General features: G+C 40.0%; 1 protein-coding gene and 1 long non-coding RNA gene across 3 annotated transcripts in view; one reads left to right on the top strand and one right to left on the bottom strand.

Annotated features, from left to right (window-relative positions):
• Positions 1-4,973, bottom strand: part of LOC145982073 (uncharacterized) — a 249,948-nt gene extending 244,975 nt beyond the window's left edge. For both annotated transcript variants that reach the window (XR_014441018.1, XM_083115665.1), the window contains exon 1: positions 4,803-4,973. The gene's annotated coding sequence lies outside the window, so the exon portion shown is untranslated. The remainder of the gene's footprint in view (positions 1-4,802) is intronic.
• Positions 4,974-19,097: 14,124 nt separating this feature from the next.
• Positions 19,098-25,978, top strand: LOC145981966 (uncharacterized). The gene is made up of 3 exons (XR_014441006.1): positions 19,098-19,160; positions 21,570-21,663; positions 25,840-25,978. It is a non-coding gene; the product is annotated as an uncharacterized LOC145981966 (long non-coding RNA).
• Positions 25,979-26,563: the final 585 nt, after the last annotated feature.

Genomic DNA, 26,563 nt, shown 5'->3' with positions numbered 1-26,563 from the left:
GTCTTAGCCTTGTAATCAAGGGGTCTCGGGTTCGATTCCCGGTGGAGGCACACTTTAACTGTAGGTCCAGTCCCGATTAACCTCACTGTGCATAAAGCGCACTTCAAACACCAACTCAATCAATCAAATATTTACAGCAGAATTAATCCATTTTCAGTGATTTGGATAATTCACAGGATGATTCAGACTTCAGGAAATATCGAGTCTGTAATTAAACTATAAATTTCGTGTTTAAGAGTTCATTTCGCATTATTTAGCAACAAAACATTGTAGCAAAACACACCTCACACTTTTCAAAAACATGAAAAATGAATATCAGTATGTTTTATTTCACATTTTGTGTTTCCTGATCTCTCAGCAGTCAAGTCTGATGACACGACATCTATTCACTGGTTCTGTCATCCCTATTGCCTCGAGATCAAAAACTCGCCGCTCACAGTGAAAATATGTCTGACCTTGTAGAAAATATTAACAGTAGGACACCATGAGAGTTAAAAGGCCTTTACAGTAATTTGCGTAATGGAAACAATAAGCCAATGCGTGCAAAAACCTTCACGACTCAATTCACAATTCAGTCTCGTAACCTTCGCCAGTCCTACAGTCTGTGGTCACAACTTGAAAATTAGTCATCTGGTTCTAGAAGGCTTCTTACGGGGAACAACATGTGGTTATCCCTCCTACACATTAGCCAGTGGTTCGTAAGCAGTGATATCCGTCTACGCGTAAACAACGATAGTCTACATTCTACACGTAGACTATTTTATACACGTAGATTACGTAATCTATGTAAACAACATGGCGAAAGGTTATAACTTAGCACAGGGCGCCGTGGAATTAAAAGAAAATTATACTGCGTATCAGTTGCTGATGTGTGTGGAGAACTTTTCATACTCTTTCTTCCAAATTCGAACAATTTCTCACCTAGGAAGAAACCTAATATATGAAAATATTCTAGTGTTTTATGGGGAAAAGACTAATATTGCCTCACGACTGCCATCTGTTGTCTTTTTTGCATACTATTTATCTTCTTCCATAGTTGATGATAGAAGATAAGAGAAATTGTGTTGTAAATAGGATTATTTTCATTTCGTTAGGAACCAATATAGTTGAAAATGTCACTTTCCTTTCATGAAACCCTTGAAAATGCACTTTTCTACGTAGTCTATGTAAACTACAACCCAATGTAATCTACGCGTAGATTACGTGTAGACAACGCATGTAGACGTAAACTTATAGTCTACGGCACATCACTGTTCGCAAGTCATAATGCATAGCAGTTTGGTTCAGTTGCAGCTGATGCAGACGGACTCGAATGAACAGTTGCGTACGTAGGCATTTTGTATGAGGGGCATGATCGTAAGGTGGGGCAGGGATTTATGCACTCTTTTTTTTAATATTCCAGCACTCGCGCTTATTTCTGTCACATGACTACTCGCGCGTTGTATTTTTTACAACAGCCTCTATTATCAGTCATACAATTGTAATTCTTCAATAAAGTAGTTTTTTTTATTTTCTTAATATTTATTAATGTTTTTACACTAATTCTATCAATCATGAATACTAGTAATCATTGAATAAAAAGATGAACAAAATATACTCTAAAACCTCTCAGACAGGTTTTAGGTAAGATATTTCTAATCTCTACTGAACATTATCTATACATAGGATTTAATATTTATTTATGTTATTTATACAGAAATTCTATGAATAATCTATTAATCATTAAATAAAATAAACAGCGGAAACTGATTTTTTAAAAAATCTTTCAGACTAATTTTTAGGCCAAATATTTATAATCTCTACTGAACATCAGTATTCATATAGGAGGCAGTACAACAGACACATTCACTGCTTCATTCTTCTGTTGCAACTAAACAAGTGACTAATGAAACCACATATTTAGCAGTAACTATGAGGAAGGACCAACAAACGAATACCTTGGTGGAATCCATTGTTGGTGACCAAGCTTTTCATTTTAATTTTAAAAATTATACATTGTTGTACTTAGGTGGGCAGGACAAGTGGCACGAATGGGAGAGGAAAGAAGAGTTTACGGGATTCTTGTTGGGAAACCTGATGGTAAGAGACGTGTAGGAAGGGCAAGACGAAGATGGAGGGATAACGTTGAGATGGACCTAAAGGAAATTGGTAGGGATGGAAAAAGTATATAGATCTTGCTCAGGATAGGGTCAGATGGAAGGCCTATGTTGCTACAGCCATGAACCTTCGGGTTTAAGAAGGCTAGAGAGTTAGTTAGTTGTACTTTTTACAACAGCGCGAGTGCCGGAAGGTTAAAGCTAGGACAAATAGTGTAAATGAGGACTAAAAGTGGTAAACGTTGTAAGTGCCAAACGCTGTTGGGAAATCGCATCGTTCTGCACATCAGCCCGTAAGAACGTTCACACTAGTGCCTCTTTACAAGCCCTTTGAACTACTTAGAGGGTTGCCAGCCACTTTCACGTTTACCACATTATCACATTTCACAGTTTAACGTGGAAAATGGTACTTGAATTTTAGTCTTCAAATATCTCCGCCAATTTTGGCCCATACAAACAAGAATAATACATTATTTAGAACTAGTCCAAAGTCAGTAAACAGAATTGTTGTAAGTCAATTTTATGTTCAGATAGGGCCTCCCCCATGGCGCAGTGGTAGCGTCATTGCCTTGTAATCAAGGGGTCCCGGGTTCGATACCCGGTGGAGGCACAAGTGGTTCGGATCCCACTTTAAACTGTAGGTCCAGTCCCGATTAGCCTTACTGTGCATAAAGGGGACTTAAAAACACCAACTTATGTTCAGATAGATTATCGGCACTGACCTTATAGTTTAAGTGAGAACCTAATCTACAGGCACAGGTGCAATGTTCTTACAGCGAAGATTTCGAGGTGACAGTATTTCCACTATGGTATCAGATTGACTAGAAGTGCTCGCAGGAAATTGTACTTACTGAACATACCATTTTGCCCACATTATTTTTTTTTTAAATTTTCTTTGATCTGAACTTGAACCTCATGAAAAAGTTTGTGGGGGATGTGTTCCACGCAACAGCCATGCCAACTAAGCTAATGCTGTTCATTTGTGTATTTCGCTATTTCAAAAAAAAAGAGGAAAAAGCATTCGTTTGTGTGTACTTTATTTTTAACTCTCTGAAGGGTGTAGTGTCATTTCAATAACATTTAATCGGAGTGATGACATTGATAATAATATTTCAGCCACACGTTAACATCGTTAAACACAATAGATTGTCATCTCCAGGGGTAGATAGATAGTTTTATTCACCTTCAGAATGAGTACATTCGTGGTTTCGTCATGGTTTCTTACTTTATTTCACTTTTCTATCATTTTGGCCAATTGCGGCGATGAAGATGAATGGTTGGTTAGATGAAACTGAAGTAATAATCACGGGTACTATTATAGTATAAGGGAAACACCTATAAATCATATATTTCGCACTTTTTTACATTGCTAACGTGCCATTCTGCATTGCGGAACATTTCCTAAGGTGAAATAATGAATTTCTAACGAAAATAATGTATATTTCTTACATTAACGAGTAGGCCTACTTACTGTTGTTCCTTATTTCCCACAAACCATCCACGGGTAGCCCCAAAAACCATTGACGTTAGCCCAAAAATTCACGATAGCCTCACGAACCATCACGGGGACGAGGTATGCCTACGAGGTTAGGTTAGGCCTGTTAGGTTAGGTTCCATTAGCACTCCTTTCGTTCAATTTAGCATATACGGACAACATCGGCTTGTAGCAGCAGCAATATCGCGTATTGTGCTCTCGTGCAGAAAGCAAATGGCGGCAGCAGAAACAGCGTGTCAGACAGAGATTTTCGCAGAAAAAGACATGTTTTTCGCATTAAAATGGATCAAAACTAGATTCACGAACTTCCACAACGCTACAGAAAATTATTTCCGTAAGTACTTTCTCCTGTAAATTTGAAGAAATCTGTTTCCCTTATACTATAATGTTACCATAATCACGTACTCATGCCGGGGCTCGAACCCAGAACCTTATGGAGCGAAATCGTAAGCAGACCCATTCGTCCACCGTGGCGGCTAACGTTTGGAAGTGAATGGTGTTTTGTTTACACAAGTTTGTGTGGCACTTCCACCGCAAGAAAAATTACATTAGTGCTAATTTTGTTTCAAACTTTGCTTCAGAACACCCACAACACCCCCAAATTTTCCTGTACACTCCCTAAAACGTCTTGCTTTTACCCTCCTAAATACGAACTTACACCGCCCCCTCCCCTCCAGATGGAAAATTATAGATAAATCCTGGTTTGAGTGGTTCTATTGTCGCTACAAGGCAAACAGAACACCAGACAACAATAATGCTTCTCAACTGTGGAATAACAATTAAAGAAAAACATTATGTTCAACACATGCAAACGTGGTTTGATGTTAGAACCAGAATCAAAATATAAGAACTGTGGGTATTGAAAAAGCAATATTGTAACACTGTTTCTCCATTAAACAGTGTAAACATATTCGGGTATTGTTTAATGCTAGCATACACTTGTGGTGCTAACACTTTACGCGCATTCGAATCTCCAGCGTGTTAATTTGATAAGTTGTGATGTTATGACAGGTATGCTGTATCGAAAACCAGTGTTCATTTCCGATTTATGGTTGATGGTTCACATAATGTACAACAAAAACACCGAGGATTGTTGGAAATTGCAGTAACTACTTCACTTCTGGCTTTTCGGCGCTTGACACGTCCATTGAAACGAGTTCTTCCGCACAAGAAAGCAATTACACCCTAGTTTCATTAAGTTCTCAACTTACCAGATGACGCAGTCCCTCGAAATCAAACAGCAATCCAGTTGTTATTAGTGCGTGTGGCAGTTTCTTTCACTAACAAACACAAACACCCACTGTATACAATCGTCACGAGAAATCCCAACACACTCTCTCCACCTGTGGCACAAACACGAGACACAACCTTCTCACTACACGGCTCCGTGCAATTGTCAGACGCTGGCAACAGGTGAACAGGCCCCAGAAGAGGATTAGTCCATTTCGCCCGAGAGGGGAGGCCGCATCCAAGAGCGAGCGGTGACTTTTGTAGGTAACTTTCGAAAGTTTTGGAATTGGCTGGCATGCGGACTGGATTATTGACCTTGCTCGAGGATAAATATAAAACAGGGTTGCCAGTAATGTATATTTACCTCGTTCGTAATATAAACAAGAAGGTCACTCACAGTGAAACATTGCGGAAATTGTAATCAGGATTACGTAATTTTTACCTGAGCTTTGTGATTAGTTCGTTTCGCGGCTGGCAACGGATTAGGACAGCTGTTACCTGTAGCGCAGGCCCTCATGATTACTGATATGAAAATGTGAATCAGTGGCGTGCCCAATTGTTGGGGGGGGGGGGCTGGAGTCCATGGGGTGGTTGAATAAACGTGAAATAGATAAGCATAACCCAGGATTAATCGCAAAAGAAACAATAGCGAAACAGAACATATGCAAAACGGAATAAACACGAATGAATAAGCGCGGAATGGAATAACCGGGAAAGGAATTACAGCGAAATTGAATAGCTCCGAAACCAAAATTGAACACAGGAATAAATGCGAAAGCAATAACCGCGAAGCAGATTAAGCGCGATCCCTATTGCGGTTGTTCTGGCGACCCGGCTCCGTCATTCCAAAAGATAAAGTAGAGGAAAGATATAAGAACGCCAAATACTAGCCTTCTTAAACCCGAAGGTTCATGGCTGCAGCAACACAGGCCTTCCATCTGTCCCTATCTTGAGCAAGATCTATATACTCTTTTCCATCTTTACCGATTTCCTTTAGGTCTATCTCAACGTTGTCCCTCCATCTTCGTCTTGGCCTTCTTCCTACAGGCCTCTTACCATCAGGTTTCCCAACAAGAATCTTGTAGACTCTTCACCCATTCGTGCCACATGGCCTTTAAAGAATGCGCATATTTAAATAAGTGCTGCTGTATGTTGGCGTGTAATTTTAAATACGAGATAGATAAAATCTGCAAATGTGGTGTGGTATTTTTGGTACCTTTTTGACAACAGCAGGAAAAAGTATTGGGGAGGCGTAATCACGCTTAGGACACGCCTAAAAAATACTATAGTTCAAGGCACATTGGGCTAAAAAGAGCATGATAGATGAAATTGATGGACACTCACATAGAACACCCATTCCAAGGCTGGGATTCGAACCCGGAACCCATGACGTCGTAACGGCAGGTCGGTTCTTTCTTTCGTGTGTAAGTGGCGGCGATTGAGTCCCAAAATCTGGGGGGGGAGGTGCCAAAATAAGGGGAGCAAAGACAGTATATTTCCCTTTGTAGATAAGATTTAGCATAGTGCGGGGGCAAAAGTGGCGAAAACCGGGGGGGGGGGGCAACTGTCCCCTAATCGTTACCACTGTGTGTAAGTATAATATAGATAGCAAATAGGTTAAATGAAAGCCCCTGGGATTCTTACCGATTGACAGAGATCTCAGCGCGCTTAGCTTACTAGAGAGAAATTGTAATTTCGTCTCGGATTCTCTTTATTCTGCACGATTTTGCGTCGAGGGCGGTATACCCCGAAGACAGTGGGTGTTCCGTTGTTTACAAAATGTGAAAGTTCTCCATATTTGCAATGCAGCGTGTGTGTGGCTTCCGGGATTTGTTTTTCCGTACATACTAATCAATGCCAGTCGCCTATATGGCATATGACATACCTATCGAGTATGCTGCAACCAGGGCACGCACAGAAACCCGTTCCTAGGATCGTTCTCATTTTCTATAAACGCGCCTAGAAACACGTTTTGAGGGGCGGGCGAGCCGCTAATTTACGTATTTGCATTCACGAAGAGTAAACCTTTTTTTGAGGTGTGGTTCAGTTATTCTCTTACATTTTATTTGACAATTATTTGGTGCGTCTTAAGTTTGTTTTTTAAGTATCCACATCATGCACAGAAAGAGTAATCTGGATTGTGCTGGATTTGGATTACAGATTACTGTGGAATGCGAACTACTATACAGGCCCGTACCCAGTATTTATATATATATATATATATTTGATTTAGTTTAGTTTACTTCGCGTTTTGTGCCTCTTGACTAATTTGCGAAGATGGGGATGAGTGATGAAATGATGCAATTGATGAATGGGCATTCACAAACAACCAAGCCCGAGCGGGATTCGAACCCGGGACCCTTGGCGTCGCAGCGAGATGTGATAACCACGCGGCCACAGGGTCCGGAAATAAAAAACTAAAACAACTTTGTTTTTTGCATTATATATGCAAAACCACAAAAAAATCACCTTTAAAAAACACAAATATAAAATATTTAACACCTTAAAAAAATAATAAATAACTTACAAAATTTGGTTTTAAATCATTTAAATCACACTTACATAAATTTTCCCCCTCCTGCAAATAAATATAAAAAAAACTAAACTTTTATTAATAATTTCGCTAACTAATGCTGTAGAATTATAAACGAAAACCAATACCATAATCTACTAGTAAATAAACATATACTAAATACACAAATACATAAAATTACCACAAATTTAAAAAATAAACACCAACAATTTCATCTTCTAAAATCTCAAATTCACAATATTATAACACAAACAAATAACACTATAAACAAAATTAAAAAACACCTCTTACAAACTAAATTAAAGAACAAAATAACCACTATAAAATACTAATATAACTAACTACAAAATATATCTTATCGCCCTAAAATCCATATTATTGCACCAACTTTTAATAAATTCCACTCACTATATATATATATGAGAGAGAGAGATAGATAGAAATTACAAAATAGTTCAAATAGTTCTGTGTTCCGCAAATTAACAATGTTTTCAAATTTCCTTCAATTTTCTTATGCGAGCGCCATTGAAATGTCATTAAAATTAAATGTTTCGTACTAGCAATTATTATTACAATAAAGAACATGTCTAAAAGTAATGGAATGTTCTAACTAAATCGGTGAATCGGACGTCTGGCAACCTTGCATCAATGAAGACTTCTACGCAAGAACTCATTCATTTATGCAAGAACAAAATTTTTACAAATTTGAAAAAAACTGACGATGTTATTTTCGTAGTTTTAAATAGGTTCGCATTTAAATATTTCAGGGTTAGAGAAGGGGCATGGCCCCCATGGCCCCTCCTCTGGGTACGGGTCTCCTACTGTGTTGTATGCTACGCCCTCCCTTGCCCGGGAAAACAAATGCTACCACTACCTAGATAGAGGCGGCAAAATCTCCCTCGGACAAGCGAAATAGCGTTACGGTCCAGGTTAAGTTCGTGTGTAGGAACCGGTGACCGACAGTGCATAGTGATAAGCCATATCGAATAAACACAAAGACATATGTACTTTCAGATTACCACCTCTTTACCTGTAGCCGGGAAGCGGCTAGCTGCCTACCTGAAAATCACGGGAAGCGACATGCATACGAAAATGATATAGCCCAAAATTAACATGAAAATAAAAAGTATATTCTATTCATAACCAACAAAAATGAATCATTACAGGTCCCCACACTTGCACTCTCACATTCTCTCTCAGATTCAATCCTCATGGGGTCATGGACACAAGAAATTATACATGACATGTACAGGTTTTATGGCGACAAGCCCTAATTATTGCATTCTCAATTAATTTTATCTTACTTTTTGTCTAATCAGGTCATTTGTGATTTTGCTCCAGTGCTACTTAAATCCTAGCCAGCCCTTACTTAAGTTCACCTTTAGTTTTTAAAAAGAAACTAGTCGGCGCGGTGACAATACATTACTTGACCAGTATAAACAAAGGCGTCTCAACGGCAATTACATTCACGTGGGCGGACGCTTTCCTTTTACAAGGCCTCACGTGGTTCCAAACATAACAAATAACCTCCGTTGAGCGACGCAAACATATACTCTCTAGCAGGCGGGACTTAAACACTTCGCCGCGACGAGCAATTCACATTACCAGGCAAATACTTTTACTAAATAATCACACATGCGGCCTGACATAGCTAGCATTGACACATAAAAATGAACAAACCTCAAGTAGATTATGCAATTAAGCGGGCGGCGCTTTACTCTAATAGTACGCACTTTAAACAAATACAAAGGAGCACAAACAACAATGAATTTAAGATCATAAAAAAATATCACAAGGAATAAGAAAAATTGACCTGAGACGAATAGATTACAAATGACAAGCGCGACGGGAGTTTGATATAAAATTTCGAGTTGAGTGGGCGTTTTCAAAATGTCGACGAATTTCAAGGGCGTTCTCTAAATCAATCGGGCCGTCACGTGCTGACAATCACACAGATGAATACATTACCAACTCTCAGCTTCCGAGGTGCATCCTGGCGTCGTTATGGGCGATTGAAAAACACATATTATTCACACGGAAGGTTTCCTTGGTCGCGACGATGGAGATGCGAAACGTGTTCAAACACCTAGTTCCCCGGCTGCTCTTCCTCTCGGGATCGGTGGATCTCCGTGGTATGGCGCGGTTCGGACGTCGCATCTGAGCGGTCGTTGTAGGCGTCGTCGGCGTCGTCGGGGCGTCAACATCTCTCTGTCGCGGCTGGTAGGCGTCGTCGGGGCGTCAACATCTCTCTCTACGTCTCTCTGTCGCGGCTGGTAGGCGTCGTCGGCGTCGTCGGGGCGTCAACGTGGCGGATGGTAGGCGTCATCGGCGTATCAATAGGGCGGCGTTCGACGTTCTCTCTCTCTCCATGGCGGCGGATGGGCATCATCGGCGTAGTTTCTTCTGACGTCGGGCGAATCGACGTAACACCCTCATCTCCTTTCTTCCTCTAGCCTGCCATAGTTTCCGGTGTTCCTTGTTTCTCAAAAATTATAAATGGCGTAATGTAATCACGGAAACACGGTTTCGCTTCAACTTCCCCCAGCGGTTGAGGTAGGCGCACTCGTGTAGACTTACTGCCTATCACACACACTGGTGTTCGCACAACACAACAAAGTCCACTGTACACGAAAGGTAGCGCGAAGGTGCTCTCGTTCCAAGAATCGCGGCAAAACTGTATATGGAGAGTTAGCACGGAGCTGCTCTCACTACAAGGATCGCGGTAAGACTGTGTGTCGAAAAACCATGTCCTTCGTTTTATTTAGATTTTGAAAAGAGACGCTAGGCGTTCGTTGAAGTGACGCTTCCGAAGAGGTTATTCCACCACGCTCTATTGTCTCCAAACTAGGACGGACCGTGTCCGAAGTTTACTCAGACGGATTAAGCCTCCGCCTGGCTGTCGCCCATAGCTCAATTGCAATCGCTGTCCACAAACTGATCAATTAGAACCGATTTGATCTGGCGTCCGTAATTGTCGCTTGATCGTGACGAAACTCCACACATCTGTCCTTGCACATATGCCGCTGCGCTGGTATAAGTTTCACGTGAATCTGACCGCTGGAAACCGAGATATTTAAATGTTTGTCATCACGGTCGACTTTCCTAAGCTTTACACGCATAGCGTGACCCTTCAGGTGCTCACCCTTAACACAAGCGAATGTCTCGTTCCTCCCGTCGGCTTGGCAAAAATCAAATATGTAATCTTACAAATTAAAACACTTAACACTTTGAATCAACACGTCTTTTTACCGCTACATACATGAATAATAAGGATAATAATAACGACGGTAAATCTGACTGTCACAACCTCGCCCTTCTCCTTCTTCCAAGGATTTCGTAAGCGTGAAAAATTCGCTCTACACAGGGACGGAAATTTTTTTGGTTACAAATCCTTGAACACTCTGTATATAATATTGACCAACAAATACATGAACACCCTGTATATAAATTGGCAAACAAATACATTAACACCCTGTATATAAAAATTGACAAGCAAATACATGTACACCCTGTATATAGAAATTACTCTCTGAACGGCACGGACACTGTGACTTTCCAGTTACATAACACATATAATAATATCCTGAATATCAACATAATATGGAGAGTATATACACAAAACAAGAACAAGATGCGAGCATTTACGTGTCAGCTTGCATTCTTACGTCGCTCTCTCTCTCGTATCTGGGCGAACCGTGTCTCGAATTTGGCCTGTTCGTGTCTCTCGCTGGGCTCCACGGTATTCTTGCTCCACGGCGTCCTGCATCTCCCCGATCTGACTCCGGGCTGACCGACCTGCTATCCGCGTGGCGCTGATAAAAGCCATCCCGGACTTGGCCGTTCTGAAAGAAGCTGTCGTTCCTCCTTGGCGACGCACGAGTCGGACCTCCACGCCGTCTCCTGCCTCTGAACGGGCGTCTTCGTCGCGGTGAAGGTGGATCTTGCAGCTGGCGGTTCCATTCAGCCCCTGGAGCGTGGTGCTGTCCTCTCCATCCCTGCTGGACTAGATGAACGCGCGGGTGTTTATTCCGGTGCGACGAATCATCTTCCGGTCGGCGCCGCTTGCTAAACTTCTCACCCCTGGTTTTCTGCCTCTCCTCCTCGCACTGAAACAGATTTTCCAGTGTGAGGGACATCGCGTCGGCGTCAAACACGCATGCTCCATTGAGATGACGACGAATCTCGTGTGGGAAATGGTACACCAGAGCGGCTATTATCTCCGCCGTGGTCATTTGGGGTTGCAGAGACTTGAACTCATTGTAACGTTTCCAAAAGTACTGGGCATACGTGAGTCCTCCGCCCCTGTCGTATCGTTCGTTTCGCACCTGCATCAGCATCCTCTCGACCTGCAGGGGACGTTGAAAATAAGTGAGAAACGCTTCCTTGAACTCCTCATATGAATTGAAGTTCCCCTCGTTCCTGTCCATCCAGTTCTTGGCCCGGTCCTGCATTAAACCTTTCAGAATCAGAAGCCTATCCTCGTCTGTCAGACCTAACTCACGGGCGGTAGAGGTAAATTCCTCGAGGTACGTGGAAGGAAGAATTCTGTCAGCACCCGAAAATTTTTTGAAGTGCTTCCGGTATTCGGGCGGAAACAGAGCTCTCCTGGCGGACGGTTGTCCTAACTGTAAATCCTGGTCCCTCTGCTCGCGGCGCGGACTCACCCGTGGTGACGCAGTGTTTTCTCTTCGAAGGGGGCGGGGCGTTCCTGGAGCTCGCTGGTCGCTCTCCCCGTTCGAACAAGTGGCGACGTCGGCTGCCGGTGGTGACGTCAATCTGGGCTCCCGTGACGATTGTGAAGTGCCGCTGCTAGTCACGCTCAGTTGACGCACTTTCATCTCGAGGTCCTCAATCCGTTCGGAGTTTCCTTCGGCTCGAACTGAAATTTCCCGCACATGTCGCCCCAGGGAGTCTATGCCACGGTCACATGTCGCTTCCAGCTGCACGCATTGTCGGGCCATCTGCTGCATACCTTCCTCTTGGTCGCGCACGCTCTGAGACAGTGTTGCCATCTGGTTTTCTTGCCGGTTGACCCGCGCGTTGGTGTCGGCGATCTTGGCTTCGACCCGGGATTCGCATTCCTGTACCCGCGCGACGAGTTCCCGCGTAATCACCTCACCGGAAGTACGGATGGTCTCCTGGAGGCGGTCTTCCGTCACTCGCATCTGGGTGCTGATGGCCTCTATCTTTCTTTGGGTGGCTTCCATCCCGCTTCGCGTGGCCTCCATCCCGCTTCGCGTGGCCTCCATCTTGGCTTCCATCTTGGCTTCCATCCGCAGTAGCATCTCGATGATCTGTTGGGAGTTGGTACCACTGAGGCTAGCTGCTTCGTTGGCCCGTTCTGCTTCTCCCAGAGATACCTGTTGCGCGCTGGTCTCATTGGCTTGCCCCCCGCTGTTCGGTAGACTGGTTTCTTCAACGTCGCACCGGGAACAAACCTGTCTAGCTGTGCAGACATTTTCACTTTCTGGGAACTCCTCGCTGCAGACATCGCAAATCACCCTTACGTCACTCATGTTTAAGTTCTCGATGCGGCGGTTGCGCAATTTCATGAAATCCAATATTCAACCCTCGGTCGATTCTCAATGCTCGCTGACAAGCGTAAACGTAAGCGCTCACAATATATACCAATGTATGTATTTAAACAATTCACAAACGAAAAAGATAAGGGCGGTCGATTCCCCTTTTGCCAGAACTCAACTTAACGCCTAATGCCATATGCCAACAAAAATTTTAAAATGCCTAACGCCTTAAGTAGCTGCCCTACTACCTTAACAAAATAAGCGCCTAATATCTCAATTACCACCTCACGTCAAAATAAAACAATAAAATCTCACAATGAAACACAGTTACATGACACCAAAATACGCCTGACGTAGCCCTTACAAAAACGACATATGCACCTGCACTGAGGGTGCTTTCGATTTAAAATATACCGGTCCCTGTGTTCGCGGCGCCAAAAATGTATGCACCTGCACTGATGATGCTTTCGATTTTAAAAAAAAACCGGTCCCCTGTTCGCGGCGCCAAAAATGTATGCTCCTGCACTGATGATGCTTTCGATTTTAAAAAAAACCGGTCCCCTGTTCGCGGCGCCAAAAATGTATGCTACGCCCTCCCTTGCCCGGGAAAACAAATGCTACCACTACCTAGATAGAGGCGGCAAAATCTCCCTCGGACAAGCGAAATAGCGTTACGGTCCAGGTTAAGTTCGTGTGTAGGAACCGGTGACCGACAGTGCATAGTGATAAGCCATATCGAATAAACACAAAGACATATGTACTTTCAGATTACCACCTCTTTACCTGTAGCCGGGAAGCGGCTAGCTGCCTACCTGAAAATCACGGGAAGCGACATGCATACGAAAATGATATAGCCCAAAATTAACATGAAAATAAAAAGTATATTCTATTCATAACCAACAAAAATGAATCATTACAGGTCCCCACACTTGCACTCTCACATTCTCTCTCAGATTCAATCCTCATGGGGTCATGGACACAAGAAATTATACATGACATGTACAGGTTTTATGGCGACAAGCCCTAATTATTGCATTCTCAATTAATTTTATCTTACTTTTTGTCTAATCAGGTCATTTGTGATTTTGCTCCAGTGCTACTTAAATCCTAGCCAGCCCTTACTTAAGTTCACCTTTAGTTTTTAAAAAGAAACTAGTCGGCGCGGTGACAATACATTACTTGACCAGTATAAACAAAGGCGTCTCAACGGCAATTACATTCACGTGGGCGGACGCTTTCCTTTTACAAGGCCTCACGTGGTTCCAAACATAACAAATAACCTCCGTTGAGCGACGCAAACATATACTCTCTAGCAGGCGGGACTTAAACACTTCGCCGCGACGAGCAATTCACATTACCAGGCAAATACTTTTACTAAATAATCACACATGCGGCCTGACATAGCTAGCATTGACACATAAAAATGAACAAACCTCAAGTAGATTATGCAATTAAGCGGGCGGCGCTTTACTCTAATAGTACGCACTTTAAACAAATACAAAGGAGCACAAACAACAATGAATTTAAGATCATAAAAAAATATCACAAGGAATAAGAAAAATTGACCTGAGACGAATAGATTACAAATGACAAGCGCGACGGGAGTTTGATATAAAATTTCGAGTTGAGTGGGCGTTTTCAAAATGTCGACGAATTTCAAGGGCGTTCTCTAAATCAATCGGGCCGTCACGTGCTGACAATCACACAGATGAATACATTACCAACTCTCAGCTTCCGAGGTGCATCCTGGCGTCGTTATGGGCGATTGAAAAACACATATTATTCACACGGAAGGTTTCCTTGGTCGCGACGATGGAGATGCGAAACGTGTTCAAACACCTAGTTCCCCGGCTGCTCTTCCTCTCGGGATCGGTGGATCTCCGTGGTATGGCGCGGTTCGGACGTCGCATCTGAGCGGTCGTTGTAGGCGTCGTCGGCGTCGTCGGGGCGTCAACATCTCTCTGTCGCGGCTGGTAGGCGTCGTCGGGGCGTCAACATCTCTCTCTACGTCTCTCTGTCGCGGCTGGTAGGCGTCGTCGGCGTCGTCGGGGCGTCAACGTGGCGGATGGTAGGCGTCATCGGCGTATCAATAGGGCGGCGTTCGACGTTCTCTCTCTCTCCATGGCGGCGGATGGGCATCATCGGCGTAGTTTCTTCTGACGTCGGGCGAATCGACGTAACACCCTCATCTCCTTTCTTCCTCTAGCCTGCCATAGTTTCCGGTGTTCCTTGTTTCTCAAAAATTATAAATGGCGTAATGTAATCACGGAAACACGGTTTCGCTTCAACTTCCCCCAGCGGTTGAGGTAGGCGCACTCGTGTAGACTTACTGCCTATCACACACACTGGTGTTCGCACAACACAACAAAGTCCACTGTACACGAAAGGTAGCGCGAAGGTGCTCTCGTTCCAAGAATCGCGGCAAAACTGTATATGGAGAGTTAGCACGGAGCTGCTCTCACTACAAGGATCACGGTAAGACTGTGTGTCGAAAAACCATGTCCTTCGTTTTATTTAGATTTTGAAAAGAGACGCTAGGCGTTCGTTGAAGTGACGCTTCCGAAGAGGTTATTCCACCACGCTCTATTGTCTCCAAACTAGGACGGACCGTGTCCGAAGTTTACTCAGACGGATTAAGCCTCCGCCTGGCTGTCGCCCATAGCTCAATTGCAATCGCTGTCCACAAACTGATCAATTAGAACCGATTTGATCTGGCGTCCGTAATTGTCGCTTGATCGTGACGAAACTCCACACATCTGTCCTTGCACATATGCCGCTGCGCTGGTATAAGTTTCACGTGAATCTGACCGCTGGAAACCGAGATATTTAAATGTTTGTCATCACGGTCGACTTTCCTAAGCTTTACACGCATAGCGTGACCCTTCAGGTGCTCACCCTTAACACAAGCGAATGTCTCGTTCCTCCCGTCGGCTTGGCAAAAATCAAATATGTAATCTTACAAATTAAAACACTTAACACTTTGAATCAACACGTCTTTTTACCGCTACATACATGAATAATAAGGATAATAATAACGACGGTAAATCTGACTGTCACAGTGTACCTATACCTTTAGCTTGCGATTTTTTCTAAGTTATCGTACCTATTCGCTCGTGTCTACTCCTTCTTTCTTGCCCATTCCTTCTTCTTTGTTTTCCAACCAATTTCCCGTCTGTTTCTCCTTTATCTCATCTGTCGATGTTCTACATTTTTTATCCGTCTCTTCAATGTCTCTCTCTCTCTCTCTCTCTAGTTCTTTTTCTATTTCTCTATTTCATTTTTTTTGCTGTCTGGTTTCTATATTTCTCTCTCTCTCTCTCTCTCCCTCCCTCCCTCTCTTTCTCTCTCTGTGCCTCTCCCTCTAGTTCTTTTTCTATTTATCTCTTTCAATTCTTTATTCTGTTTGGTTTCTATATTTCCCTCTCTCTCTCTCTCTCTCTCTCTCTCTCCCTCCCTCTCTCTCTCTCCCTCCCTCTCTCTCTCTCTCTCTCTCTCTCTCTTGTTGTTATTCTATTTCTTATGTCTAGGGCTCGGATAATTATGCATTTTCATATTGCAGATGCAAATGCATATTTAAGGATTTCTAACTAAAAATACATAATTCATATACAGGTGCATATTTGTATGAAAATAAGTTGATGTAGTACATATTTTTGTACCCACAACCAACACCGAGCATTGTAACGATTGATAAATTTTGGTAAATTTCTTTAATATTTAAATTATTTTTCGATAGCCCTCGTATAAATTCTTTTGGAGTTTTAATCTTTTGAATGTACATTTTATCTTTGTTAAAATTGTAACGCAGTTTCTGCCGAGCGAAAAAGAACGCGAAGCAAGTTGAAGCAGCATTATTTTTCTTTCTTAACAACATTGGGTTCTTTTTCGTTCGGCGCTGCGCGGGTTTGTAAATAAGTTTAGCTTGCATTGTGTTTCTGGATATGCCTTTTTGGAAGGGGTAATTGTTGGATGCTAAAAATAACTTTTCAGTTTGTCCAAATCTTTTGTTGGGGAATAGAATTGCGCAATCCCGCAAGTACCAGGTGGTTATAATTAAAGTGACGGTGTTCAGAGTGGTACAGCACGGGCTGTAATGAGAGTAGCAGTCTGAAACTTCGTAGATATGCTAATGAAGCAATGCGCTCGCGAATTATGAAAAAAAAAAAATAGTTCCAATTCTCGCCACCAGGGTAAAAAATGGCGCTGTAAGCAGTCAAAACGTGGAATTTTCCGTAACTCTGACGTCAAAGTCGGTGACATTGCCTAACCATTGTGTGAGCTCCCTGGTTATTGTTGGTGACGCTTGTTGCTTTGTCCTTTAGTAATGTTCATGTAATTCGAATAGTGAAATTGTAGCGATATTTTATTACAAAGAGTATTGTTTTCTGCGATTTATAGTGTTTTTCCTGTAACTGTACCAAGTTTTGACTGCTTACAGCGCCATTTTTTACCCTGGTGGCGAGAATTGGAACTTTTTTTTTTCATAATTCGCGAGCGCATTGCTTCATTAGCATATCTACGAAGTTTCAGACTGCTACTCTCATTACAGCCCGTGCTGTACCACTCTGAACACCGTCACTTTAATTATAACCACCTGGTATAAATACCAGCAGTTTCGCTGGCAAAATAATCAGTATAGCAATAGATTCCGGAATCGTTAGGTGATTAAATCGCTTGTCGAGGTCCAGGGCTGGGAGAATACGGGCGTTGTGTGGGGAGTGGCTGGTCAGCTCTCCCTTCCACAATGTCCGAGGTTCTCCGTAAGCCACCTTTCAGGATTTGTGCTGGTCAGCATGATCCTTAAAGGGGATTTAGCGAGCATATAAATAATTTTATTCATACATATTTAATCTTAATAATTTAAAATTTTGATTCATAAAATCCTGTCGAAGTTGGCACTGGTCAGTGTGACTCCGATATAAATTCAAGATATACATCCTTCTCGTCGAGTTAATTTTTTTTTACTAAATCATTCTGAATTCTCCTGGTCAGGAGGTTCATTTAAATAAATTTGTTTCTTTGATACTTAAATCCGAGAGCATACCTCTGGTCAGAGGGTGTCTTTTAAATCTGATAGCTTATATAGTTTCACGTCCATTTTTAAAGTCTGAGTATCCGGAACGTTTATTGGTTTCTCTTATTTAGGTTTAATATTAGATATAATTTTGAAACAGTTATAATAGGTGACCGGTCGAGTATATGTTTTTATAGAAATTCGTTTAATGTAAAGGTCTATTGTTTTGCTTTTGCAATGTGAGTAGCCAAAAAGGGTAGACAGTGTCCCCTGTTATGTTAAGGAATTCCACGTGGACATTTGTAATTTGTGGCCGAGATATGGCTTTGGTATTGGGTAGAGAAAGGCTCCCCTTATATTTTGTTATGAATGTTATTGGAGGTTGGCCCCGAAGAGGGTAGTATACCTCATGAGTTCTAGAGAACATAACGCAGATGTGAAAATATGACAGAAGCACGAATAGATATTTACGGAAACATGTTATGTAAATTTTTCCTCTCTTTTGTTTCCTAGAAATTTTGTCGACCATTACTGAATAATTTGTCACCTGTTTATTGAAACCAAGTTAAGCTGGGTTATTTCTATGATGGGATATGGACAATATATATATAAGAGAGAGCTCTCTGGATTGTATGTTTACTCGAAAGCAAGTTTCAGTCTGTTACGGAAGTAATTTTTGAACAAAAATTTAATTTTGGCATTGTAGTTTTCTCTTGATCAGAAGATTGTATATTTTTTCTTTCAACCTAACTATGTTTTGTAAATAAATTTATAATCGTTAATTGGTATTTCCTTATAGCAAATTTGTCTCATAAGTATAAATTAACTGGCATCCTTTGGGTTTGGTGAGGTGTCCCGCCATCACTGGTCAGTGAGGCGGAGGCTTTATCAATCCAAAGGACGTCAGATTCGATTATGCTGATTTCGCTCGCGACTCGCATGCGTATCCTCACTGGTCAGTGGCCCATACAGCACACCAAGTTTCAGACATATTTCAGAAATATTGCAATCTTTCATATACGTTTCTAACATTCTGGTTTCGCGTTGACGTTACAGAAAGCATCACATGAAGTCCCAGTTTTGTTTCTGAAACATTGCAATGTTATAGTTTCATTGTCTAGTTTCTGGAACGTCTCGGAGACATTGCAACGTTGGATTCAGTCATCATCGGCCATCCGGGAAATTTTCCGAGGCGGCCATGTTGTGTTTACGTTCAAGCCTGATCGGGAGTCGTGCACATCTTATGAAGAATAATGTTGTTTATTGAGTGGTAAGTTGAATATTATTAATACCAAAGTGTGTTTAATTGTGTTATACTTATGCACGATATATATTTAATCTGTCTTGTGTAACGTGTGTGAGAACGTGATTGGAAACAAGGCAGGCGTTATCAAACCAGTGTTCAAAGAAGTATTTCGTCTTGTTTGTTTAATTGAAAATACATGATGTGAAGAAGCATGGAACTTCTCGCACCTCATGAAACTAAAATAACAGGGAATAAAGTGCTTACCTATAAGCAGTGCACATTTATAGTATACCGAAAATAGATTGAATGGAAGAGACGGAAAGTACTTGTTGCTGAAAATATATAATTTTTCGGTTACATTATAATTACCACCTTCCTAATTTTGTACAAAACTTGCCCTTGCCCTCTTAAAAAAAGTTTCTCACCTCCCTGTGCATAGTGAAGAAGCGTAGAATACTTTGAACTACATAAGTTGTTACGTTAGTAGTTTTTATCTAATAAGAAATACGTTTCTACAAATTCATTCTGTGATTTCGATACGTAAATCGAAGGCTGCAGCATTATCGAAGGCTGCAGCATTGTCACGTGCAATTTTTTTTTAGCTGTGTGGATTGTAGCTCGAGTCTTAGCGAACAGGCTACTACTGAAGATCACAGCATGATTTACATGGTGCTCCTATAATTCAGATTCTAATTTTACAGGACGCAATGAAATTTTGCTGCATTACAATTACCACAGCTTGAAGTGGGTGAAAGAACAAGTAACAGAAACAATATTTTTTTAAAATTTAATTGCTAACTAATTTTTGTGTTTGTGATTGCGATAATTTACCTTAAATCAGCAATGCACACAAGAAATACTTTTCCCAACTCTGTGATTACATTGCTTCAAAATATAATTGTCGCATTATTGCAAACTTATGTAATCAGAATTTGATCTAAATATGGAATATACAGCATCCACCAAAGTAAAATTTTGACAGAGAGACTAGTGAAGCTAGCTTAGAGTTGTTTCACCAGGTTTTAATCTGTGCATGCGAATAATCTCTGACCTGACCTGGCCTGTTACACTGTCACACACATTCTTTAGTTATTGGTGGGTATAAATATTACATTGGTGTGTGTTTACATGCAGGCGATCATTACTTTTTTACCTCCACACCATGCAGTTGGAAAAATGTATCATGTATGGACTAGTGTATCACGTGATGAAGATAATATTACATTCATAAATGGTTTGGTCCTAGTTCCAATTGTTTAATTACAATTTCATTATGGTACACAGGCATTTTTTTCATGGTTCAATGTCTGTTTACACATGTACTTCAGAGTTATAGCAATCACTTTCTGTGTTTTTGCTTTGAGATTAATGTTTCATTTACATGTACTTCTCAATTGCAATCAGCCATTTGTTTACTACCATCTTGATTACGGACTACTACTGCCATGTGTGCATGATGCAAAGGGATTTCTTAATAAAGTTAGGCAAGTAAGGTTTAGGGCTCTTTAGTTTTCAAAAAACGCCTCTAAATGCTTTTGTGGTTAGGTTGGGTGGGCCATTTATAGCTCTTAAGTGTTCCAAATGAAAAATGCCTTGTCGACAAATGCTTGCGTAAGGTACTTTTTTCGTGTTTTTATTTATTTGCTAATGAGTTGCACTTTGGAATTCCAATCAGTGGTAATTACTTTCACCAGGGTTCAAATTTATTGTAACAATAAATTCTAAAATTTTGCAATACTTAATCTTCCTATGAAACTGAAAAAAATCATTAAACATTCGGAACCATTACCCTTCCAACACCTTATAATGTGATTTCTGGTCTTCAGTACTTCCTGCTATTCTCACAACCTGGTGAAAGAGTTCCATGAGTATTCTCACCACTTGGTGAAAGTAGTTACAGCCAAATTTTAAATTACTTCTGAAACTCAATTCTTACTAGTTCAGCTCTCATTTGGTGGCTAAACCCTTCAATAATAAATAGCCCATGTACATTGAAGTGCAATTGTAAACAAAGTAGATGTGGTACTGGTTTAAATGACTGCAATCCTCTGAAAGTGACACATGCCATGGCTGGACACAGTGTATATTATAATAGAGTGACTAGCTTTGCCAGGTGATTCAGCTAGAACCTTTTTTATTACTTCTTTATTAGTTATGAGAGATACATGTTAATCAGCAATGGATAAGCAGCATGTTTCACTCATTTTATATTTTGTGTTGGCGTAGCAGTATGGTATCTTATGCAGGCACTGGAAGTATTGTCAGACTTCTAGAATGTTTTATTTTACTGTTCTGTAATTTTATAAGTAGTTTATGTGAAATGCAATATTTTCTACTTGCTTAGTCAACGGGTTCAAATTATGGAAAATTTTGCATTTCAGTTTGCATACAAATGAATTATTCCTTATACAATTTATGATTTTTTTCTTCTAGGCACTGTTTGCCAACACCAGCCAAATACTAAAGAGCAAGAGGTGTCTGATGTTGTGGCTTGTGCAGGACAAACTTGGCTAGACAGAGAAAACAAGTAAGTAATAACGTTCTGTGATGGGCTAATTTGTATTTTTTTAGCTCAAGGAGTAATAAAAAACATTATGTTGATGATCCAAATTAACATGTAGAAATTACACATGTGCTGGATTCATTATTGTGCTTGTTTCAAAGTGTAATCTCCCATTATATACTCCATAATGTACAGTGATGGCATCAGCACCTTTTTTATATCTGCCACTAGCCACAATATTCATGTAAAGTCAAAGATAGCAAGAAATCTTAGCAAAACTCTCCCCCCACCCATATTTGCCAAGTGTAAATACAGTAGTTATTTTCGGAACGATTGAAGATGACCTGACCACTCTCAGATTTTCTTCATATTTGGCATACTCTCTAATTGAGGCCTCCAAATCACGAATCTAAAGTTAAAAGTTGTCGGAAACGTCTAGAAATTGTAAAATAAGCTAAAATAAGGCATTAGTTTTCGGGCTGGTAACCATCGATTTTTACAAATTTTTTTGTTTCACAAGCAAAATATATATATTCCTGATACTACCACGACACCAAATTTTAACTATGTTTGCCTAACCTAACCGAAACTAACCTAACCACACGTCAATGGATCGCAATTATTTTGCAATTTCTAGATCCTGATACTACCACGACATGAAATTTTAACTATGTTTGCCTAACCTAACCACACATCATTGGTTTGTGGGGCTAGCGTCAATAATTCACAATTATTTTGCAATTTCTGGACCTTTCCGACAAATTTTAACTTCAGATTCATCATTAGCAGGCCTCAATTAGTAAGTATGCCAAATATGAAGAAAATCTGAGAGGGGTTCGGTCGTCTTCAGTCATACCTTATTTTCTTTCTTTTCATCCAGTGACAATGAAATGCAAACTTATTTTCCAAATAATAATAACCCGTGGCGCAACAGCCCGTGAGGACCAAGGCCTATCTACCGACCGCCGGTGATGATTGGTTGATTTGGTTTATATTACTTTACTTTTCTGCCACATTTTTGCTAATTGTAAAGATTATTATTATTATTAGAAATTCTTTATTCATGGATGCAGGTCAGCCACGGCCAGGCTGGGATTCTAACCTGGAACCCCTATCATTGCAGTGCAATGTGCTAACCACTCCATGGAAATTTGTGCGATATTCTGTCTTAAACTGTGATGAACAATGGTCTTTTTGGTTAATAAAAAGTGGCCTTTGGTTAGAAGCCCTAGCGAGGCATAAGTATGCTTTTGCTCATATTTCTATCACGTCCTCTTATCAGTTGGCTGCAACAAACAAACACACAATGAAATGTAAAAATATTTTGTAGCACTGTAGAACAGATATGGCTTGCAGAAGTTCAAATATATGGCTTGCTTTTATTTTACTCAAGGATAGTTCCATGTCAATTCTGGGTCATTCCATGTCAAACCAACCAAGTAATTGGTTGCATGACCATTTTAGAAAAAAAAAATCATTTTTAGTACAAATGTTGGTACATGTTTGTAGATATTAAAAACAATATCCCAAAAAAATATTGTATTTAGTTCTCCTGGGCCAGCCATTTTTCCAACAATTGCCCGTGACTTTTTTCCTCATGTAGAAGTTGCCGGATTTCACAGATCTTCAATTGTCATACCTTGTAATTTTAATTTCTGGTAAGTCAACTATTAAAATCCTATGTTACTATATTTTCTGATTTTTTAAGCCCAACTTTAAAAAAGAAAAAGGAAATGCTTCATTCATTATTCTAGGTATACATGTAGCTTAACATTACACACCAATGTCACAAATTAGATCGCATATGTTATGTCATATTTACCAAACAAGTTGTCTAAAAGTTGAGATTTTTACTGTGAGTTAGGTTCATGCAGGGCTTCCTCCATGCCAAATTTCAGAATTTTTCAAAAGGACCCATCTGAGATATTTAAAACCGAAACTGTCAAAATTCCATAAACGGCCATGTTTCTTGACCCGGTCGTGAGTGGGGGTGATGTGATCAGCATCACGCCCCTGACCACCTTTACTCCCCGGGGTTTCCCACCGGTACCCATGTTATTCGATGCTGGGTGGGCGCCGGGGTCGCTTCTACCGTTAGAAAAGTTCCCGGATTTGAACCGCTCGGGGATCGAAGCCGGGACCTTTAGCATGGTAGTCAGACGTGTTACCAACTGAGCCACCGTGGCCACTGTCTTGTTACCCAAATTACCACCTTAATTTTTGTTCTTAGGATGCAATTTTGAGCAAAACATACTTGAATATCATAGAAAGTATGATTCATTAACTACAGAATGAATTTTGTTTCAGGTCTCTAGCTTTACTGATTTTTGAGATATTAAGGTTTCCGTAATTTGCTACATGAGAAAAGAAAACACCTTTGTAATGTTGGAAAAAGGATGTTCCAGGAGAACTAAAGACAATAAATATTTTTGAACATTGTTTCTGATATCTAGAAACATGTACTAATAAGGTTTTTTTTTCTAAAATGGTCATACAACTTTTAGTTATTCCTTTTCTTTTATTCCGTTCCCAAACTTTCCAGTGTGAGCTGCAGTGTCCTAGAAGAAAAAAATTCTGTTGCTCTTCAAATTATATAATGTGTTTTGAGATTTCACAACGTTAACCGAACAATATAGATTTCAGAGAAAAATGTGACATTCATATTCCATTATATTAGTAAAATATTACCTGGTTTTGGCCCAAAAACAAGGTTTACTAGAATTTCGATTTTTTCAAAGGGAAAGTTGCAACACCAACTCAAATATTTTTAAATTAAAGTTTCATATATATAATCTAACTTACACAGAAATAAAATTGATGGTGTTTTCATTCCTTCTCTGATTTTTTAAAAAATGTATATCACATTTTATAGTTTTCAAATTATCTCTAAGAATCTAGATATCACAGAATCAACTTTTGGAGTATACAATTTTAAATAAGGTTTTCATGGATGCCAGGAAGGTGTCACCTTAAAATTTCATACTTCACCCATATAATTTTATTTCAGTCACAGTCATTTGAGTGAATTATTAAAAGGATATTGCAGAATATGATAACTTTGAATTGACGGTGTTTCTTTCAGGGAGTGACACTATTATGGAGAAAATATGCCTCCCCCCTCCCTTTTGAAAAAAGAATCAGTGCTTGGCCCTACCTGAAAACATCCTGTGGTCAAAAATGAATGTTTTGTTCTTACCTTTATAATTACTAATATTAGTTTATTTACATTTACTATGACAAACACACATCTTAAAAAGTAGTTGAATACTACTATAACTTTTTAATACATGGAATAAAATTAACGAGGAATGTAACTTGTAGTACAATTTGTAGATTTGATCTCTCGGTTTAGGATGAGACTTTGTGTAGTGTTTGAGCACATTATAGCTACTGATATACCAAGGTACTAGCATGCACTAGCCAGCCATTTTCAACAAAAAGCACTTCATAGTTTTCCAACCGCTTCTCAAGTAGTGAAGATATTGTCCAATTGCCAAGTGGATCTGGTGGTCCAGTAGTAAGGCACCAGTTTGGCTTTTCCTTCCATGCCCTGCGTTCCTGGCATCCATGAAAACGCTATTTAAAATTTTATACTCCAAAAAATGTGCTTCAATGATATCTAGATTCTTAAGAGTTAATGTGAAAAGTATAAAATCTGGTAGTCATTAAAAAAAAGCAGAGGAGGAATGAATCACCATCTATTTTATTTCTGGGCTAGTTAGATGATATATCAAACCTAAGAAAAATCGAAATTGTAGTAAACATTGTTTTTGGCCTAAAATCTGGTAATATTTTACTAATTTATTGGTGTACTAAAATGTGAATGTGATACGTTGTCATATTTTCTTTCTATTATTTTGGTAATGTTGTGAAATTTCAAAGAAGTTTGAATAATTTGTAAGGGAGCTAGAATTTTTCTTCCAGGACAGTGCAGCTCACACTTGGAGGCTTTGGGAATGGAAGAAAGAGGAATTACTGAACAACTTAGAGAGAGAGAAAAACTATGGTTTCTCACCACCATGAAAGTATTATTAAATGTGCCGAGTTTCATGAAAATTTGAGATTATGGGTACCGTGGTCTGGTTGAACTGATGTCTGATGTGGAATGACCTTATGCAAAATTTTGTTTCTTTAAATGATATTTCTGCCCACAGAATGCTAATTCAGAATTGATGTTACATGACATTATTCTCTTTACAGGTAAAACTGAATGTTGTTCCACTGAGGCTGTCTGAGTGAGAACTTGTGGTCTGCAGAAATTTCAACTGAACAAAAAAATGTATTTAGACAAAAAAAATAAAGACTCTTTCGTGAAAAAATATATATTCCTTTGATAATACTTATCCTTTTATATTTGTTTCATGTGTGAATTGTTGTTTGAAGTCCACTTAATGTGCAGATAGGCTAATTGGGAGTAGACCTGCAATTTAAAGTGGGATTCCAACCACTGTGCAATGTGCCTTCACATGGTATTGAACTTGGGATCCCTTCACTGCAAGGTTCTTATTTATATTTCTCACAGTGTATTCTGAAACTTACGAACCTAGCCTAGCACAACCATTTTGAAAATCAATGAAAGATATAATATAAATCATTCAAAAATCATGTCTTGCACGTTCTCATTTTGAAATGTTTTGGTATAAGTTAGGAAATCTATGTAAAATTGTTTTCATGAAGAAATGGTAATGTAGGAAATCGTAGAACATCTTTGAAGCAACAAGACAATGGAAATTTCTCACAAGAAACAGTAATAGCATTGATAATTCTGACTGGCAAGCACAACCTCTGATACTCCACATTTTCAAGATTATAGAGAATGTCAAAACACATTTAATCAATTTTTAAACTTTGATTTGCTGTTATTGTTCAATTCTTATTTATATTGTTAGTTCCCAAAAATTGCCCAAGTTTAGCTTGTGTCCAT

Source organism: Lepisma saccharinum, chromosome 30 (assembly GCF_977018435.1).
Source record: "Lepisma saccharinum chromosome 30, izLepSacc3.1, whole genome shotgun sequence".
Taxonomy (NCBI): Eukaryota; Metazoa; Arthropoda; class Insecta; order Zygentoma; family Lepismatidae; genus Lepisma; species Lepisma saccharinum.
The sequence above is the reverse complement of the archived record's forward strand: the minus strand, read 5'-3'. Positions and strand labels throughout refer to the sequence as shown.